Source organism: Neodiprion fabricii, chromosome 7, assembly GCF_021155785.1.
Source record: "Neodiprion fabricii isolate iyNeoFabr1 chromosome 7, iyNeoFabr1.1, whole genome shotgun sequence".
NCBI classification, from domain to species: Eukaryota; Metazoa; Arthropoda; class Insecta; order Hymenoptera; family Diprionidae; genus Neodiprion; species Neodiprion fabricii.
The window spans coordinates 11,302,298-11,322,358 of NC_060245.1; the positions used below are offsets into that span (position 1 = coordinate 11,302,298).

The 20,061-nt window shown below is 38.2% G+C and overlaps 1 protein-coding gene across 1 annotated transcript in view; it reads left to right on the forward strand.

Annotated features, from left to right (window-relative positions):
* Nucleotides 1–20,061, forward strand: part of LOC124186843 (regulating synaptic membrane exocytosis protein 1) — a 1,552,625-nt gene that overhangs the window by 331,198 nt on the left and 1,201,366 nt on the right. The gene's annotated exons all lie outside the window — the stretch shown is intronic.

A 20,061-nucleotide genomic window follows, 5' to 3' on the forward strand; every position in this document is an offset into this window, starting at 1 on the left:
GCAACGGCAATTTCGACTATACATCACCTCAACTCGACTAAACACTATTTTAACTAAACGGCAACTTGACTAAGCGCAAGCACCACTAAACCTCAACTAAACACAATCTCAAAGTAACACAACTCAATTCAAATTATCTTAACTAACGGGTACGGAACTAAACGCAGGCGCAACTAAACGTAACCTAAACTATACGCCATCACAACGCATCCGAAATCAAACCGTCTCAAAATCCCCGAAAACGTTATCCGCTAATCCGAGCACTCGAATTCGGCATTTCCCGACCTCCTCGAGAGGTGACACTGAAAAACCCGATAACGCGGCTTGACCCGGTACAGCGGAATTCGGCTATACTTGATTTCAAAAACGAGAGAGACTCAACTAAAACCCGTGACTCTACTCAACTTTCTCAAGAACTCAAACTTCACTCTACTCTAACACGCGTACTCAGGCTACGGTCATCAAGCAAAATAATCGGCAAAAGAATTTCGAGTACTTTTCCACAACCCAAATCCAAAACGGCTATCCGTTACTCGGCAAGCCTTTTCGTAATTATGCTCGAAATTCAATCGCGGGGATAGCAGCAGCGCTTACCTTCTACATCCTTGCAACCCCTTTTCCATTCCCCTTGCGATTTTTGGGCGATTCTATTACTTCGCGAAACTCCCGACAACGTGACTACTTATCACGACCGCCAGAACTAGAGTGGTTTCAAAAACCTACGACCTGCTGCAACACGGATCTCGATACGCCATCCCATACGTGACGTCATACCCACAAGAATACGCAATAATCGATCCGTCATCGATTTCGTCGATCACGCAACTCGACGCGCACCTTTAATAGCATCGCTGCGCAGAACTTGAAGCTAGATCGCAATCTCGTCCTCCGCGCAGCTCCATGGCGTCTTGGCGGTGAGCGTGGTGCTCCCTCGTCGCAAGTCGGTCCGTCACAAGTTCGCTAGTCAATTGTTGGCGGGGTGAATGGGGAGAGACTGCGGCGCGCCAGCCGCCAGCGGGAATCGCGTCCACCTTGGATTCCCGCGATGCGTGGATCTGCGTCGGCTCCCCCTCCGCAGCCTCGTCATCCTTCCTTCGCAATTATCGCTAGCCCGCCACTTCGCGATTTCCTCGAATCGGTGTCAACTTCTTGCCTGATGCCATTCTAGCTCGAAAAATAAAAAAACAAGAAATTTGAAATATCTTACGCTATTCGCTAAGGTGTCCCCTCTCGTAGTTTCGGATGCGTGACTCTAGTCCTGGCGCTCTTTTGCAAAGACTTCGCGACTCAATTTCGGAAATTCCTAAATTTTGGTTTCGCCCAGGGTTCAAGGAGCCCCTTGTAACGGGCATAAAAAATGCCACGTTACAGTATGTATACATACTCACATCACCGTAATTGAATTTTTTTAAATTTCATTTCATCTTAAAATTCACAGATATTATATATCTAAAGTTATTTATAGCAATATTTCCTAAGAATATGTCTAAAATCTGAAAGAAAAAAAATATTATAAATATTAAAAATCTAATTACAGATTCGAATTATTCAGAAAACAATAGCATAGTTCGAAAAAAAATTTTTGTACGACAATTAATTCGGAGTTACTGAATTGTTAAGTAAGTGGTGAGAACAGCCGGGCGCGCGAAGCCTCCAGTCCTCACCACGCTGCCCGGCTTCATTCCTCCGACTAACGTCGCTCGACGAACGTTGAGCAATTTTTTTTTACTAGATACAACGTACCCAGAGATCTGAAAAAAATCACGCTGATGTCTTGGGCGGTTGAGAAACAGCTGATATTTTTTTTCCCCCTTAATATTAATAACACCAACAATAAACAAAATAACACTCAAACACCGTTATCTTCGGTTCTAATCAAGATATTCATGTTTTTTTTTTTTTTTTAATTACTCGTCAAATTCAGTGCAAGTACAATTCATCCTAATATTTACAATAATATGAATATTTCTGGAGATATCTCTATTTGTTCAAAAGCAAAAAATTTCAAGTAGCCCAAAAATTGTGATTTTCGAGTTTCAAATTTTTTGTTTTTTCATTTATGAAAAGTACTAGTAACGAACTGACTCCATAAGTTTTTGGCAACCCGTGGGCCAATCACATAAGAAAAGGCGGACGATATACGGATTTTGGCTTGTCGCGGATTGTTGCTCGACTAGATAACACAGCCAAAAACACCTTGCACGATGATTTTGAAGACACTTTAAATTACCTGTACCATGAGTATCAAAGCCACACGTTGTTTATTCATAAATTCAGAACAAGAAATGTAATTTTTTTTCCACATGGCATTTTGCATTTTGCAACTAAACAAATAGAGGAAATTGACCTCACGACAGCTTGTCTTATCGAGAATGATGAGACGAACAACTTGTGTTTGAACACTTTTCGTGTATGACCCACAACTAAGACATTATTCAACAAAATGTGGGGTCTCAAAAGTTCAAACAATCGTTACGGACGAACCCGAGCCTAACTTTTGGGGCATAGATGAAAATATGTTCGTCCGTCTATAATGAACCTTTAAAAAAATCGGCTAACCTACGGTATTCCAGAATAGAAGTTAGTTAGATGATGAATATTAGTGAGTAGAACAAATCTAGAAACCATGCAAACACCTGTGGAAGATTGCTTGAGAAAATTCTGCGCACAACTAGAATCGCTGGTGACACATGCGATCATTGCTCAGCAGCAGTCCGCTTATTGGAGTTCACGCAGAATCTTCACTACTTTGAATGGAAAAGGGCGTTGTCATGGCATCAGGGGTGCCTTCAAAATATTAGCTGCAAAAAGCAATCTAGAACCATCACAAGATCTAATAAATAATCCCCACAAATATTTTTCTTGAGCCAATAATAATAAGAATATCAAAAACATCTTTATAGATTTTTTCACTCATGAGGATTATATAGAAGAAGCTGTTGCATAACAAGTTCGATTCAAAAAAGCTAAGTTAGTACGTGTTACATTGGCATTTCATTGCATGAAACGAAAATATCAAAAAAATGTTCTTGCTCAAAACATTCCAATGCACAGGAGTCAGGAGAAGCATTGGTTGCCAACTAAGTCGAATATTAGTAGAAATGCAAATTTCCTGTTTACTTTAAGATTTTATTTAAATGTAGCTATAGTTCTGAAACTTATGTTGAGTTGTTCTTAGTTTGTTATTGAGTGGATAATCAACTGAATAACACTGTGACCTATTTTATTTTATGGAATCAAAAAGAATATTTTGTTCACTACTTATTCTTAACGTACGGTAGCTATCGCACAGCTAAGAGCTTTACTTTCGAATGTGAAATATTGTGTTCCAAGATTTTAGTAAAGTGCGTATTTCCGTGGAAAAATTTTGTTATTTCAAGATGAGTATTTAATTCGTAATAAAATAAGTAAATTTGTGATACGATAAATTCAATCGAGTCAAACGTGTGTATTAGGTACTCCCCTTCATTACTTGTATGCAAAACGGCCGAGCCTCGGTTTCGGTGCTCCCGCGTACGCGGCCAAGCGTGACATCCTGCATGAGTCAATTGCTTTTTAAATGTAGTTTCCGTCAGAATTTCACTTCCAAACTCATAGGTTTCTTATAAAATAAATCAAGGAACACGCTCGTATTATTTTCAAAATTTTCATACAGTTTCGTCATCTTGAAAATCACGTTTAAATAATATAATTATTTTCAATAAATGAAAAATCAGCGATTCCATAAACTTGAAATAAATAAGATGAAAGTACGATTTAGATGCTTTGAAACGAGTTTTTGCTTCAATCTGTACGACGAAGGGAATATATGAAGGAGTGAAGGATGTCGATTTTTTGCTATTGTTTTTTTTTGGGAATTCAACCCATTGTAACTTTTAAACCATTCAAGTTGAAAGAAAAAATCTCGCGATGCATTTATTTTGCTTAGAAAATCTGTGAAAAAATTACAAAAATTTCTGAACACATGGGAAAAGGAAGGTGTCCCACTTGAACTTATAAAGCTCACCGTTCAAAAATTTGAGACACAAATGTCCGCAGTCAAATGTATAATAATCCTAGTACCTTCCGTGATTATATTTAACCCTACCAACGCTGAGGTATTTTACGAGGTCTGAGCGTGCTTAAAGGTCACCAAAACTGTCAAGGTAATCAATATTACTATTAAGTTTCTCATACGTAACCCAGTATGTTCCCAGACCGTCTTTGTCGTCAAGGTTGACTATAACTGACTCTTTTGTGGATATTTGATTCTGTATGAAAACACCAAGAAAATCTGGAATTTCAATATTTTAGCATGTTTTAACAAATCCCATCAGGTGAACGTTCGACGGGTACCTTCACATCCAGTATTTTCGAAGATCAAGGCCAAAAACCATTCTATACGGTTTTGAATGAAGTTCTTAGTCCAAAGCGATAGCTTCCATAAGTTTGTTGTGCCATTTGCTTTCTTCCAGTTCTCGTTTAGCTGCACTCTCGTCATTAACATCTTGTGCTTCACCTGCGACGCTGCTACCTAACGCGCCCATGGCACTAAGTCGGGCGAAAATAGGAATCAGAAATGGTAAAAAACCACTAACCTTTGAAGATACTGATAGAACGCGCGGTGTTTACACTTTTCATTTACCACGTGCTTTTTTCTCATTGTTAGTATTTTCAGTCCCCTTAATCCTTATGTGCGCACTCGAATACCCGAGTACCCACCTCGTCACATTCTCGCTTGTGATTTGAAAAAAATTTTTTTTTTTTTTTGATCGGAGCCTCCGGATCTAGGAAGTTTAACTCTCCACGAAGAGATTCCCATCACTATATTTCGAAAAAAAAATTTTTTGCGATAAAAAAATTAACTTAAAGTACGGTTAGTCCCAGGGGATACCCTGGGTGCCCGGGTACCCACTAGAGAAAAATTTGATATTTGATTTGATATATTCATCTGAAAATCATTGCTTATGTTAATAAATGTTCCTAACTGAGCAAATGCGTCACTGCTGAGCCCTTGTATACTTGAAAAAGGATCTAACTATCTAACTGCTACCTCCACAAACATTTGAAACATCTGCTGCTCGATAAATCCAATAGTTGACTGTAGAGCACTCGAGATCCCCTCCTTCGATCTCTCTTTGTGGCAACTACACGCTAATTTTAGATATAAATATGGCTCAATTACTTTTTAATTACGTTTACTCAATCAGGTGAATCGATTTATAATGATTCTGTTCACATCTGAACTCTAAAAGTGATTAGAACTGGAGGTGGGTAGCCGGGTACCCCAGGTGCTCATCAATGTAGGAGAAGTTGGGTGCGCACATTCGGGTTAAGCGCAGACTCGATAGCTACTTTCAACAAATTCCGTCAGTTATGTCCAAGATGCGGCTTAAGACACAACCTACTAAGCTTTCCATGATGAATTTTAACAAACTTTCAGAGCAAAACGAGAAAAAACACAAACGGTTCGGTAAGTTACTTCCAAACAGTATACACGCAATATTCTACGGGCCATCGAGTAGCGGTATAACTCATGTGCTGCTCAGACTTATAACTCATTCCAATGGCGTTAGATTTACAAACATCTATATCTACTCGAAAACCCTCAGCCAAACAAAATACCAAGTGTAGAAGCAATTGCTAGACAATGTTGAGAATACGTAGTATTTTCCGTTTACCGAGCGCAAGCAAGTGAGTACGCCGAACGAAGCACGATCTAACTCAATAATCGTATTTAACGATGTAGCGTGCGAGAATTAGGACGAAATTTGAACCTATTTCTGCATGGGCAGGCATCATCACGTCGAATGTTTCTAAACAAGACGATATGAACCAGAGGCACGTATACCGGGACAATCTCTTGAAACTATACATATAACGCGCATGCGCCAAATAATTTAATCTCATTGGTCGGTGAAATCGCGCCGCGGTGATGTTTTCATCTGCTGAGCAAGGCGCCAACGTACGCAAAATGAAAGAAAAGCTGTAATTCTCTCGCGCGTGAAGCCGTGGATTGAGGTTATGCTGCTGTTTATTTTTACGTAGCGTGAATTGTCTAAGAAGAATAGTATCGTTCAGCAATACCGTGGTTGATTTCGGAAGATATTCAACCGACGCAATAAAGAATTTAACGGAAAAGCAAATATCAAATGATACAGAAATTGGGTGTTATTTATTAAAAGAAGAAATCTAAAATTCAACGTGAAATATCATTAACAAGTGGGAGTCTGGACAAACAGAGGTAGGTAAGTAAAAACAATGTTTATTGTGAACAGATTCTTTATTTACATAAAATTAAAAATAAATGAATGGTTGAGACCCAGTAGAAGGTATTTCCAGAGTAGGTTCGTTACGGTGCAGTGCTCCAGAAGTCAGTAATTAGTGCCGGTGATCATGAAATAAATAAAAGAAATGAGTAACAAGGAATAAAGAAATTATTCATCTTAAACACGAAGCTTAGGAGGACACAGAGTAGCAATTAGCAGAAAACGTACCCGACGCAATACTCACAAAAACCCTCGCCGACATCGTTGATGAGTGGACAAAGTTTTTGCAGCTCCATTGTACAACAATCAATGTTCCGTTAACAAAGAGGGTTCACCAGATATCCAAGAATAAAAAAAAAAAAGAACAACAGTTAATATTACAGTGTAAATCATGCTATGAATGAAAAATCAGGAAACAAAACAATAACTTACAAGACAATCGTCCGATAACACTGGGAGACCAATCTCCACTCTTCTGATCACCCCTCGTCTGGCCATTGGTTGCCTTTCAAAAAGTGCTGCCTTTTCTTTGCCTTCAAAAATACCGAAAGATCCTGTTTGATAATAATAGCTTCTAATATTTTCAGGTACGAAATAATTCAGTGTCAAAGCGGGACTAAATTTGTCAGGCATGGAAGCATGTAAGTAAATTTCCAATTACGTGATCTTTGACAATGACAATATTTTAACATGGATTCAGTGATAAAATTCGTTTTTTTTCGGCAGGCTCGAAGTTTAAACTTTAATTAACACGAGGAAAATTATGCCTCACCTGATGGTCAAAACGTTTAGGTGGCAAGGATCCTGGTTTTTCGAGCGGTGCAATCATTAGAACCATCGAACCTGGTTGTTTCGTCAGACATCAGGTGCCAGAGTGAATTTCATCAGGCCATCGCCACTTTCTTAACATCAGTTGAGGCAAAATTAAAGAGCGGGATATACTACAGATAATGGCTGAATATCCCATCATTTTACTTTGATCGAGCCAATAGCGACAAGTTTGTTACTTAACCGTTGCTGCCAATTCATTCTACCGAGGAATCATTCTGTGCACCATTGTAATTCAAGCATTATTATTGACCAGCATTGTTTTTCAAACTTTATACCATTTAATTTGGTATCTTATTTTGAAGCTTACTTTTACTCTCTTTCGCATTGAATTCAGATAAATAGTTTTTCAAGTCCTCAATTGGATTGTAGGGTTGAATTTTGCTAGGCAAACTGAATCAATCTAAATCTAGAACTGTTAACTAAGTTCAGTTAAAAATGTCTTTAAATTTAATCTTAGTTGACGGTGTCATCTGGCTAGCTAGTTGCACGATCACTTGAAACCAAATTCAATTTTACACTCTTTGTAGGGTCCTACGCTAAGACTGAAAGCTTGTGAATCTCCATGTACCGCAATTATTTCTGCATTTCATGTTAGCATTATCTGGAGCAAAAAAAATCCCATTTTGAGATTGAAAATGGAACCTGAAACACAGAGTTATTCAATAGCACGAATTGAAGACCAAGAATTTTGTAATGGTTTCTGCAACAAAGGGACTCTTTCCAAATATCCTTGTTAGAAGGTGATGTTCGTAGGACTATGAACAAGATATCGTATCGAATTACATCATATGGAAAAAAATCTCCATAAACTTCGTTAAAAATTAGATATTCATTTATTTTTATGGAACAAGGGACACAATCTTTACATTACTTTAAAATTGACATTACTCTAAAACATGATTGTCCTTGAAGCTAATTGTGACATTGAGGCGCATTTTGAGAAACTTGATTTTCAACTTGTGTCACAGGATGTGATTTACGTTGCTGAGTTCTACGCTTTCGATTAGATTTTCTTTGTTTCGAACCGCACTAACATGAAATACAGAAATCATTTCAATAAATCTAATATTACTTGAATTTTCAATTTGAGTATTAGGTTCCCTTCATTTATTCAATCGAACATCATTGAAAATTTGCGAAATAAATTCTGATAATCATTCGGAAATTTTAAATAGTAGTAGCAATAATTTGTTGATCGGAAAAAATACATTGACTATCGACTATTCGTAAATTTTGTTAAACTGTTTTCAAGAAAAAAAAGATTCACAGTTCTGTTACAGGTAGTGAGATATTTAAATTTCTTGAACGCTCGGTTTAATGTCTCATTTTCGAAAGTGATAAAATTCAATATTACCGCCTGAAATCACAAAAGAGTGAGGAAGTTGCTTAGTTGCTTGAAAGTGGCGATGATCTTTGTACGTCTGACAAATTGAATGGGCAAATAACAGTGAATATCAGAGATGTAATTATTTTGGCCGTATCACCTGTTGATAGATAAAAATTCCATTGTTATTTCTAATGTATGAAATAATAAAAATGATTAAATAAAGTGTTCGCACCTACCTGCTGCGTATCTTCCAAGCACCCACCATTTCAACAGATTTCTCATTTCAGTCGAATAAAGCCAATTTTCAAAGAGCATTAGCATCAACTTTCCGAGTCACTACCTCGACTGTTCGAGATTCTAACCTCAAAAACTCGTATGAACTACAACGCCGCCAGAACAGAGTTTGACAGCTGAAACTCGGAGTGGCCAGCCTGCCCGAGCAGCCGATAAAACTCGCGCATGCGCATTATATGTATAGTTTCAAGAGATTGTCCCGGTATAACAGCCATGTAAGCCCCAACGAAACACAGCTTCAAGATGTATGCTCTGCATGCTAGAATGGTGATATATGTGGGTTTCTTGTGATCGACAAAAACAGTAGGCTCAACCAAAGACGATACAGGAAGGGATTCGATACTTTCGTCAGCCTAAAAAAGTAATAAAATCTTGTTTCTACAAGAGAGAGATGCAGTAACGTTGCAGTCTTAGTTGCGTCAACATGCAGTCCTCCAAAATTCCGAAATAGAACGGAGTCGTACATCAGATCAATCAAGTGTCGCATTCCGTCGGAAGTATAGATTGCTCAAATCGGGCAAGGAATTCACGGCTCAGACATTGAGCGACATTTTCAAACCAGAAGTTACTCCGTTCTAAGAACTTGTGAATGTCACACGAGATACGAAACCTTTTTAACAAGAAGTGTAACAAATTCAAGACGAAATACAGCAGACGAAAAATGAAACAATCTCGCGGACGGATGATTCTTTTACTTTCGCAAGAGATGAAACAATCATTGAAACACCTGTTGATAAAACCGGAAATGAGTATTTTCAAATTATGAGAGATGAGAAGAAGAAAAATGGATTGGGCAACGTATACGGTGTACGCAACCTCTCAAACGGTAGACTAATCATCGATGAAACGTTGATAAGGTTTGATAGTGACCACATCCGTTTCGGTAATACGCTTCATTTGAAAACGAAGGGCTTGTTGGAAGTTTTTTTCGAAAAAAAATCAAACAGGTCTTACGTGAGTGACAAAGATCGGGAACATTATGAAAATACAATCTGTTCGCTATTTGTTGTTAGCTGGTTGTTCGACCGAGCCGCGTGAAAGGAGTAGATCGCTGTAGTCAAAGATGAGTTTTTGATTTTATTATATGTACATCTTATCTTTTAACTGTTTTATTTACATATGTACAAGATTTAATGTAATGGTCGCCACGCGAGGGAAGGGGTGGTCGTCGTCCGATTGCACCGCGGTGGAGGGAGCAGTGGAGACGTGATGCGATGAGTGGGCTCGGTCCTTGGAAGCGGCGTATACCGGCTTTCCGGAGAGCTCGGCGATGTCTGAGGGCAGCGATTCTCCGGTTCGGTGGTTCTTTGCGGAGACTCCCACTCGCTGTCCGACTGGGTCGTCTGGGTGGCCGTTGAGACGTAGGTGCGCTGCGGTTCGGGGAACGGAGAGACCGCTGCCGGAATGCAGCGAAAGTAGCTGGGTGACGTCACTCTCGCTCTCCTGACGTCCCACAATGATAGCAGCACCGCCGAGGGCCTAGTCAGAGGCCTTGACGGAAGGTCCACTCGATGCAACACCCACTAGTCCGGGAGTTAACGACAGAAATTTCCGGGTCATTTCCGCAAGCTTCATTTGTTTTCGTATGAGTTATGTTTGTAACGTATAATAATAATCTGAACGTCTGCCGGCACACCCCCGCGACAGGGGGTTACAGGAGGGTTACAATTGGAGCAAAAAATCGACAAAAAAAATTTATAGCCGCATACGCGAAACTGATTTTACGTACCAGTTGAAACATAAGAAGCTTAGAAAATATAGTCTGCCACCTAAATTCCGCAACAAAATTCGTCTGCCACCCACGCAAGTAAGCGCAAAAAAAATAGTAAAAAAATTTATGCCCGCAAGGATGAAATTGATTGAAATGCTTCTTTTTATATCAGCAAACACAAAAATAATAGTCTGCCACTAATAAGATACCGCGAAGGTCGTCTGCCAAGCGTATGAAGTTGCGTTCGGCATGCAGCGCGCGAGCACCGCGGCCGAGATCGCGGCTACGACGCTGTATATTTATCGGCCTGAAAGACGATCATTATTATAAATTATTAATCGGCTATCATAAAGTTGTTTTTTTTTTATGTTATATGTATACAAATGTTTGTTCAGAGAATTAATTTAAAGTCTGGTAGAGACCTTTTAGTTTAAAAATTAAAAATTTATTGATTTGATAAAATGCTTCAAGATGAAAATTAGATATTACTGTTTTACAAAGACATTCGGAGATAATTATTTATTGATTTTTATTTTATTATGTACAAGAATCTATATTTATTATGTACACGTATAATGATGCTGATCTTGTTTAACAGCCGTAATTTTATAACCATTCGCCACCTTTCGCCTACGGAACTATTTGTTTCACGGCCATCGAGCTTGCCCAGACATGAGTAGAGAGGTGTAATAGAAGAGATTTATATTGCTTAGTTTATAATGTTAAACATTTTTGCGAATTTCATCACTATATTTAAGCCTCCATTTTCACAGAAAAGATCTAGCGTAACTATCCACGAGAATTTATTAAATTAATTATATTAAACAAATGTATAATATAAAAAAACAACTTCATGATAGCAGTTGAACAATTTATAACAGCGATCGTCTTTCAGGTCGATAAAAATGCAGCGTCGTAGCGCGCTGCATGCCGAACGCAACTTCATACGCTTGGCAGACGACCTTCGCGGTATCTTATTAGTGGCAGACTATTATTTTTGTGTTTGCTGATATAAAAAGAAGCATTTCAAACAATTTCATCCTTGCGGGCATAAATTTTTTTACTATTTTTTTGCGCTTACTTGCGTGGGTGGCAGATGAATTTTGTTGCGGAATTTAGGTGGCAGACGATAATTTCTAGGCTTCTTATGTTTCAACTGGTACGTAAAATCAGTTTTGCGTATGCGGCTATAAATTTTTTTTGTCGATCTTTTGCTGCAATTGTAACCCTCCTGTAACCCCCGGTCGCGGGGGTGCGCTGGCAGACGTTCAGATTAATATTATACGTTACAAATATAACTCATACAAAAAAAATGAAGCTCGCGGAAATGGTGCAATGAAATCTGTCGTTAACTCCCGGACTACACGGAGCTGGTGAATTGCAGGCTCTTGTGCTTTGTGGTGGGCTGGCTGGTGCCGGAGAAACAGGATCCGTCATGCAGTCTGGTCTGAGTTCAGGTCTTGAAGTGTAGCGTAGCGTAGCGTTGCGTAGCATAGCGTAGCTTAGCGTAGCGTATCGTAGTAGTTAGAGTCGGTCAGATCTGGCGAACCCGAAGTGTCCTGCCGATCGATGAGATCGATCGTCTCTTATCGCAGCCTCGGTTGGTCTTTAGCAGCGGAAGACCACGTTGGCTGATTACGCGATGCGCTCGGCTGCATGAGTGGCGTGAGCGGCGTGCGTGACGTAATACTTTTTTCTGTGTCGCGCGACTAAAAAGTGTGAAGTGCTTGTTGCGGCGCGTGGGTTGTAAGGCGCGCGACCGACTAGTTGCTTTCACAATGTTGTTGTGAACACAATCATCACAACGAATGTACAAAGAAAGCATTACTCATCTGATGTAGATGCTAGAAGCGGTAACAGTTACAAATTAAAAAATGTAATCGCTGAATTTCTAGATGATTTCACAAACCCTCAGCGAAAGGGTAAAGGTCTACTTTTGCAAGCTATGATTAATCGACATGATGTTGAAATGGAATACGTTTTCTGGGATGTCCGAACGAATTAGTGGAACGCTTAATCTTCTCCTGGCATCTCAGGTGGCTTGGGATCCGAGTCATAACAACAAGATAATGTCCATTATCGAAGAAATGTGCGGGGCAGGAATCATTCATCAAGCAGCTTTCATCGTTTTTGCATTCATTTCCGAGATGAGCGTCAACATTTTTGGATGGAACTTGGATAAAAACACAGCTGTGGGTAGTAAGCGCGGCCCTCCCGGTGTTGGATTTCAACTCACTGCAGATGGGCATTACAATCTACATAATAAAACACTGTGTAATGTTATAGAACACGTTGAGCAAAACAATGCTCTCACTTTGAAAATTTCACAACGAAAATTCAACTTACTGTAAAGACAACTCGACAACCTTGATCCAATGATTAAAGCGTCGGAGATCACCACAGGGCAAGTCTCGGACACCTTCTATGCAGATTTCAGAATAGGTAAAGCTCTGTCGATTCGAAATGTTGAAATCATTGCCAAATTGTACACCAGTCTAATTGTAGGAGCATTGGAATATGAACGAGAAAAAGTTAGCGCTGGTGACGGAAGTCAATAAGCCTACATGCCGGAATTACCCATGTCGCCGTGTATACGTTCGCGATATCGACCAGACCGGGCGGGCGGATCTTGTTAATATGCTGTTATACGCAGGGCAAAACAAAAGTTACAAGTATACGCTCACAGTCATTTATATCTTTTGAAAGTATGCGTGTGCTATTCCGATAAAGAGCAAATCTGAAGATGAAGTTATTAAGGCACTGGAATTTGTGCTTATCCAAGGACATGTACCGAAAAAATCACATGTGGACAAAGGATCGACATTCCAGCTCAGTGCTACCTTTTTATATTGCATAGTATAGACCTCATGCTTCTGTTCTATAGTACAGACCTTATGCTTCTGATTCAATATAGGACTCTGATATTTGACCAAATTTTGATGTTATACAGCACCCTTCAAGTAATCATTGAAAGTTATTGTTTTGATTGGAGATCCTTTGACACACTTGGCATGTTCTTTTATTCTTATCCGCCCCTACACTCCAAACAAATATAATTTCGCTTTTGTTCACGCATGTGTGGGCATGTATGAGTTAAGCGGCTAATAGCGTGTGCATGTCGAATCCTCTCGACTGCGTGTATCGATGAGCGTCTCGGTACCTTCGAAAACAAACATATACCGACCTATGTAGTCCGTCTCTCGTCTACCTTTTCGTCACCTGTATAGAGCCGGACAGACACGCCTTCAGTCTTCTAGGTCCAACGGTCACCGCGTTATAACGTGCTGTTGTGTATTCGACATCTGGTACTCGCTATTTAGAATAAAATATTTATTTCTTGTGCTTTGAACTGCTAAGTGGATTATTGGAGTCAACTCCGTCCACCTTGTTCCTGACGACCCCGAAAAGCAACGGCATTCCGTCGATATTATCAGGTGGCTAATCGGAAGTATCAAATTTATTCAAGTCCTGTTAAGTGCATTAGGTGTATATGTTGGGAACAGTAACGTCGTATATGAGGCTATCTGTGTCATTGTACATTGATTTTTTCTGATAAATAAATTTCGTTTAATCGTTAGTACAGGCTTTCGGAAGATCGAGAATGGAGAAGCCTGCATATAACGATTTGTCGAGTTTGACTTTCGTTTTACTAAATTCAACTATCATCATATCTTCATAAAAAATGGCGTACTTGTGGAAATTTTGTTTGGTAATGGTAGCTCCAGCACCGTATGTTCTAGCCTATTCCGTGATCAACTTGACATCTCTGTACTTCCTAAAATTTTCCATCGTTTGACCAAAAACTGTCTTATTCATTGAGATGTACATTTTTTTTAAAATTCGTTATTCTGTACTATTCAAAAATAGGTATTCAAATCTATGTATTTTTTGAGCTATGGGGTTTGCCTGAATTTGAGAACTCTGTGAACTTAAACCTTTTTTAAATTCAGTAGCAAACACTGTTTCAAAACGCTGTAATGAATAACATAGGCTTGAGAACTACGTGAATTTCAACCAATTTCAGACCTAGTTACTACCATTGTTTCACTGTAATGATTAACATAGGTTTTTTTCAGAAATTAGCGTGATTGTCAAATTTGGCTGCTTACCATTTGAGATCGGAGGTATGTAGTGCTGCAGACACAGTAGTAAATCCTCGTACATTTCATGCAGGTTCTCAGGATATTCCAAATCCACCTTTTTGATGTAGTCAAACCCCGCTCTATCTGAGATAGTAAGAACATCAAATTGTTTGGAATCCGATATTCATTCGAAGGAACTGCATGGCAGAGCAAAGCTCATAGCAGCACCTTATTACAGCAGAAAATCGATAACACCAAAGTACGTGAGAAATGATTCTTCGCGATCTGGATTGAAAGAATCTCCCATGTATCTATTATTTGCCTTTGCATATCGATTAGAGCATTACGACACACTGCTTCTAATTCCGTTTTCTATGAACATAACCTTATACATATCGGTGAGACGCTCGAGTTCAACACCAGTACATTTCAACTCTCGTCAAATGAAAGAACGGGCACTGTGTAATAATGTAAAGGGTCCAGTTTATACGTTGCTATGCAAGTTTGCCGAAATTTTTTGAAAACGTCAGCCAACAGTAAAACATGAATTGGCGAATACATGTCTAAATATTTCCCTAACGTTTTGAGATTGAAAGCTTGCCAAACTCTGCTTGAATATGCATAATCTTCAACCGGAACATTTCGGTTATTCAATTTATTTTTAAATTATCCTTGAGTTGGGAAACTGTACATCTTCAAGCTTTTCCTCAAAATCTATGTACTCATACCGAAAATACCTTTCCTGGTTAATAACTCAAATTTATCGGAGCTAGTACAAAATTTACGTATAATTATTTTCCGTTTACCACCCGAATTGACTACTAATTTCTTGAGGCTACTGGCCATGGAACGGAACGAATCTATAAACTATATGTCTATCCCTTTAAGGAATTTCATAAATGAAATATCCTTTTCTTGGTTAATGGGTACAAGCTGAATACCCTCGAACGATGCAGCCAGCGCTTCAATCGGAGAATGCGAATCGCGACCTAACAGATTGTAGAATATCACTAAGGTAGTATCTGAGTTTTGATAGTTAAGATTACATCCTCAATGCGCAGCACCACTGTACTTTCCTGTTGAATGACAGTGATCGTGATATTTCACGTCTTCAAGCATGAACGGTTTTTCACAAAGATGACAGAACGTTGTAGAACGAAATTCGTTAATTTCTGTAGGTACAACAGTTTTTAATGTATACTTCTAACAAATATGTCAATTCCTCTCACTCGTTTACAAACCATGTGATGTAAGTTTTCCCATGGTCAATTTTGAAAGCTGACATAAAACCATGAAAAGCGTTGATAAAGACGGTATGCTACACTGTACGAAATATGCTTTCAGTAAATTGTTTTGTTTTGTGCCACTTTGATTCGTAGTAATTATTCAAAATCTACGTAAATGCAGAACGGAACAGTTTCTTTTTGCTTTAAATTTTTTAATTTCAAAAGCAATTGTCTCTCTGTGGGTAGAATAACTGGTTTTTTTTAAATCTATTTAGTCGATTCTGTGCTTGGACAAACATTTTTCAGATTGAAAGTACATCAGGTATCTATCACACAACCAAATACAACCATAACAATTAGAAATTTGAGAATTTGTTAATCAACGTAAATTTCGAATCCAAGCAAAATGATCGATTCTGTTTTTTTCACAATTTTCCCGTGAATATTTGTTGATTGGGATCAGATCTGCGACGACCGACCAAAGGAAGCAGGAGTCCTTCTTTTGGATGTTCACCACAGCCTTCTCATCTCTGATGTGCTTTGGTAATGGAGTGCAGGTATGCAGGCCACCTTGTGGTGGCGTATACTTGTCAATGTTGACGGTGAGATTCATAATTTCAATTGAAGACCATCCTGAATCCTATTTTTGGAAATCTTTAATTTTTGTTAACAGACGGTCTGTCAAATTTTCGATGAATTCTTTAATGTTCGTTGACTAGAGGATGATTTCGTTGTTTGTGTTGAAGAAATTTATGTGTTCAACCATGTGATCATCTTTTCTTCCGTTGAATTTAGAAGTCGGGATAACGCTGATTTTCAAACTCCTCACTTTCTGCAAAGCGTCTTTTAGTATTTCAACATCAATTTTCTTTGCGTCTTCCGGCCTTCCGGAAAACTCTCCACGTCTTTGCGTTTTGGATTAAAGATGGATCCGGTTCGGATTCTTCCCTCAAAATCAAACTCCAATTCTTCCCAGGGTACTTGATTGCATCTTCTTTGCTTATGCGTATCTTCACTCGTTTTCTGAAGCAGTGAGAATTTTTCCGCGAGTGATTTTGAAAATCCAACCGTTATGATAATTTACGTTTTTTCTCCAACCGTTAATGGCTTTGGCGATTTTGTTTAGAAGCCAGATATTTTGAGTTCCAACCTTAAGGTGCTTTTAAAGAAGCTTGCAAACTCTGATGCGGCCCCCTTTCAACGTGGTAATGCACAGCAGAATACCAAGGAACCTACGCACACCTCTAGGTGGCAAAGCGCGCATCTTCTAAGTTCAATAGTAAAAACCGGCATAAACGACGCCCGCTGCATTATAACAATTCGTGAATCTTTTACAACAATGCTCATCTCCATCGTTATGTATGCAATCGATTGCATAGTAACATAATCCGATTAATTTGGAAATTATTTACGTACATAAGTGTAGGTTAATTCTGAGAAGGGTAAGAATTCTCGACCTCGTAGATAATATATTAGTGAGTCTTGGTAAGCGGTCATAGAAAAGTATAACGTACATTTTCGTTGACGTTTAGGCCCGAATATGGGCTCTCTTCAGAACGATTAATTTTTTTTATTTGACTGTCAAGAATACAAATTTGTCTATTGTAGGTTAGTGGGAACATATCATATATTTATTATGATTAAAAAGTAATAGAATTTAAAAAGTAATTTACCGTTAACAAGAAAGAGGATTAAGACACTGGTCAGAATCATAAAATACTATTTCGAGAGCGAAGGTTCTTCAAAAAGGATGACGGTGAACGTTGTAGGCTTCTCAATTTGTTACAAGTGTGGGTGTAAAAGATATGAAAGTTAGTAATTAAAAAATTCAAAAAAACTATGTACATTCACAGTGTATGAGTAAAAATATTAAAACGGTTGAAAGAAGGGATTTATGATAGTTAAATTGGTTTAAACTATGTCGAAACAATGGTAATAGTATCGATATGACCCTATTCTCTATGTCCAAGCAATTTTGTAAAACCGTTTGAGTCAACTGGTGAACGACAACTGTTGGGAGAATCAAATATGACCAGAGTGAAGGTGAACAAGTATAAACATTTGTAAAAAAATATAACATGGGGACATCAAAATTATGTACTTAGTTAAGGTTAAACAAAGTGTAATGTGTGGGCGGTAATCAGCGGTTTGTAAATATTGCTAAGATGTTCAACATCTTGTCTGAGATTAACAGAATTTGGATGTCCTACAATATTGCACATTTCTAGTAGTAACCGTTTATAATAATTGGGTTCTTCACAAAGGATGTTTGTATTGTCATAGTTGAAAGAATGTTCTTCTTTGATCACATGTTTGGTTAAAGCAGTGTGTCGATCCTCATTTTCTTGTACATTGCATTGATGTTCTTTGAGTCTGCTGTCTAGATTTGATATGGACCGAGCCATCAAATTACCAAGTACCGAATTCCATGAAAAAAACTTGTCACTCATATATAATACTTTAGGATGGAATGATTATCCACACGGCCTATTACACAAACATATAAAAAAGAGACGCTTCCATATCAATAACCTACTTGACCATAATATTGACTCTGCTTCAGCAGACGACAAAAACAGACCAGCCACTACATTTATCCCCATCCCATATGTATCGGGTCTCTTTGAGTCGTTGAATAGGTTATTTACCAAATACAATGTCAAGTTCGTGAGAAAAAACTCAAAAGATTTACAACTTATCTCTGATTCGGGAAAAGATGGGATCCCTATGAGCAAACGTTCCAACGTCGTCTATAAAATACCTTGCAACGATTGCAATCAAGTTTATATTAGACAAACTGGCCGCCATCTAAACACCAGACTCAAAGAACATCAACGCAATGTACAAGAAAATGAGGATCGACACACTGCTCTAACCAAACATGTGATCAAAAAAGAACATTTTTTCAACTATGACAATACAAACATCCTTTGTGAAGAACCCAATTATTATAAACGGTTACTACTAGAAATGTGCAATATTGTAGGACATCCAAATTCTGTTAATCTCAGACAAGATGTTGAACATCTTAGCAATATTTACAAACCGCTGATTACCGCCCACACATTACACTTTGTTTAACCTTAACTAAGTACATAATTTTGATGTCCCCATGTTATATTTTTTTACAAATGTTTATACTTGTTCACCTTCACTCTGGTCATATTTGATTCTCCCAACAGTTGTCGTTCACCAGTTGACTCAAACGGTTTTACAAAATTGCTTGGACATAGAGAATAGGGTCATATCGATACTATTACCATTGTTTCGACATAGTTTAAACCAATTTAACTATCATAAATCCCTTCTTTCAACCGTTTTAATATTTTTACTCATACACTGTGAATGTACATAGTTTTTTTGAATTTTTTAATTACTAACTTTCATATCTTTTACACCCACACTTGTAACAAATTGAGAAGCCTACAACGTTCACCGTCATCCTTTTTGAAGAACCTTCGCTCTCGAAATAGTATTTTATGATTCTGACCAGTGTCTTAATCCTCTTTCTTGTTAACGGTAAATTACTTTTTAAATTCTATTACTTTTTAATCATAATAAATATATGATATGTTCCCACTAACCTACAATAGACAAATTTGTATTCTTGACAGTCAAATAAAAAAAATTAATCGTTCTGAGGAGGGCCCATATCTGGGCCTAAACTTTAACGAAAATGTACGTTAATTCTGCATTCGACGAATGTCAAGTTGATGAGAAACCAAACTTCGATTTCATCAGTGCAATATCAACTTCTCTTGTATGAAAAACGTTCCCCACACAATTGACGAAACTTTCGTCTCTCGCTCTTGGACAGAGCGGTGCTTACTGGTGAAAAGTAACTAAATTCACCCTTCAATCTATTATCTACGACAAGGCATGAAATCAGTAAATCAATACAGAAGTTGAAATGTAGTATGGATTTTCCGTAACGTTTCAAGATGTTCAGCACATTACCGATTTCCAAGTGATGTTCAATATTGAAGTACAACTTGAATTTCCAGTGATGTCCAGTGATTTAGAACTAATTCTTCTAGTGAATAGTCCCTCGCTGCTGATGTTCGATCCTGCGTTTGGTCAGTTCGTATTTGAAAAACTAGCTGCCCATGCACATATCAAGCCAATTTTGCTTAAGTCAAAACTTTCAGTGTCTAAAATATAGAAGAATGTGTTAGTATTCAGGATACATAGAAAAACAGATTACTATACATTTCATACATGTTTTCACTCAAAGTTATGTCTCAAACAATATATTAACCCATAAATAGCGTTTAAGTGATTATCCGTGGACCTGAAAGCTTGCATTGTAAAGAATATAAATATCCGACCTCCATGATGATAA